At 35.3% G+C, this 2,272-nt stretch overlaps 1 long non-coding RNA gene across 1 annotated transcript in view; it reads left to right on the forward strand.

Moving 5' to 3' along the window:
- LOC102212527 (uncharacterized) overlaps positions 1-1,950 on the forward strand; it is a 4,024-nt gene extending 2,074 nt beyond the window's left edge. The window contains exon 3 of the long non-coding RNA XR_312534.1: positions 1,521-1,950. This is a non-coding gene — a long non-coding RNA (uncharacterized LOC102212527). The remainder of the gene's footprint in view (positions 1-1,520) is intronic.
- Positions 1,951-2,272: the final 322 nt, after the last annotated feature.

A 2,272-nucleotide genomic window follows, 5' to 3' on the forward strand; every position in this document is an offset into this window, starting at 1 on the left:
TGACTTCTTCAGTCTCAGCTGACTGCAGGTTTCCCCAACCTTATAAACAGTACATTTGCATAATGACTGAAACCAGCCCACTGAAGGAACAATGGGCTGGGAGGACAATGTGACAGTTATGTTGTGACTGGTCAGAATTAGCCAACAAAAGTTAATACATGTTTTATTATTCATGTTTTCTTCGTCTTCGTCTTCTTCGTCTTCATAATGGATTGCATTTATATAGCGCTTTTCTATGCACCCAAAGTGCTTTACAATTCCACTATTCATTCACTCAAATTCACACACTTTTAACCCTTTCACATATAGTGGTCACAACAGTGGACAGCTATTCAAAGGCTATTTTCTTGTATTTGTGTCAGTGTACATGGTATACTGGCACTAGTACATTCACGTTGTTGTAAAAAGCATGATAATATATTCAGTAATCCAACGTATTCAGAATACGTTACTGTCATTGAGTAACGTAACAGAGTATGTTACAGAATACATTTTGGGGCATGTATTCTGTATTCTGTAATGGAATACGTTTTAAAAGTAACCTTCCCAACACTGTCCCCCACCAATGCTGGGGCAACAGTGACAAAGACAGAAACAGACTCAGACCCAAATAACTTGAAGCCTGAACACAGCAGTCTTTTCTCAAAATATTTTGTTCTATATATTGATTTGTTTTGTGTTGCACTGAATAACTAAGCAACTGAAACATCCTCACACATGTTAACAGAGACAGAACATAGTATTTGAAGCACATTGTTTATTGTAGTGACAGAAACACAGGGAGGCAGAAAATAAAGCAGACTGAAACCAAGAAATGCTGCTGCAAGAAAGTATGAAACCAATACAGAATATGGAGAATAATCAAAAATTCAAAACCAGAAAAAACCCAAACATCCCAAAACTCCAAACTCTGAGTCTAAAACCCAGGGATCATGACATTATGTAACCCTGTTTCATTGTCCCCTCCAGATTTATTTTCCTCCCTTGCCAATGTTTAGGCTCAGATTGTCTTCCCAGACTGACTCTCAGTCTGGAGCTTACTGTGTACCTTTATGCCAATAACTGCAGAACCACTGTAAGCTTTGAAACAGGATTTTCACTTTCCTGGTGCCAAATAAAAGTGAAGTAAGTACTTGCATTTCATGCGGTGCAGATACAGTCATGTGAAAAAGTAAGAATTCTTCTTAAGTTATTCAATTCCTACTCATTGTTGAGGTGATCCTACAGGGCTGCACTGTTTTATACAGTGTTATTTATACAGGATCTTTTTTTTTACACGTCTTCAATGTCCTCAGGTTGTATTTAGGTCATTTAAGAACCTAATACAGACCTGATAATTAAAAGAAATGTGCTTACGATACATAAAAACAAAAATCCAACCTTAGAACTAAATGAGAAACTATGATCATTTTCAATTTATTGTGAGATAAAATAAAGTGCAAGCTTATTTCTCTAGAAGAGATGAATCAGAGAATATAAAGGCCATGTTTTCACACTAAAAGATGATGTGCTTATTTCAGTGTGGAGCCTCAAGGAGTCCAGTGGATGAGACCAGGTCTAAGAAAATGTAAGTGTGTTTTTGATTTACTAGCTGTATTTACATCATTTTTTCACACATTATATGTATCTCTGCTAAATATCTTTTATCATATATTTTATAAAAAATTGTTTCAGTTATTTAATTCCACAACTAAAAACCCATTTTTGATAAACTCTTAAAACATCACAAAGTTTTGCATACTGGTTTTTCTTCTTCATAAACTAACGTGAAAACCAATTAATCCCTTTCTTCATTATCTGGTGAAGAAACGTGGCCACATAGTCAACTAGAATTTTCTATTCAGATATAATTTTGCTAGTGGTAAGATTGGCATGGCTAGAGGAACAGCTGTAACAGCGCCAACCTCGTGATTAGTTTATAATATTTGGTGCAAAATCAAAGTTACCAGAGGGGGGTTAGATTTATTAAATTATTGATCTACTTTAAACAGAATTTGGCCTCATGAGTCAGGTTGTAATTCATCTGTGTTGACTAGCATTAGATAATGTACAGATGATCAGATTTGAGAATGAAAACAGAAAAATCTTTCCATAAATCAAATGATGCTGATGCTGACTGATGCTGACTGATTCTGATGATGACCTGATTTTTGACTGAAAGGTAAATGTAAAGTTTGGCTCTGTTAACACTAAACTACCAAGGAGAATATTTTTACCCATCAGCATTTTAAAAATCCTGTCACCACAGGAGATATTTTCACTGTGTAGAAAT

This window comes from Pundamilia nyererei, unplaced genomic scaffold (assembly GCF_000239375.1).
Source record: "Pundamilia nyererei isolate P.nyererei 1_Seehausen unplaced genomic scaffold, PunNye1.0 scaffold01484, whole genome shotgun sequence".
In the NCBI taxonomy this organism is placed as follows: domain Eukaryota; kingdom Metazoa; phylum Chordata; class Actinopteri; order Cichliformes; family Cichlidae; genus Pundamilia; species Pundamilia nyererei.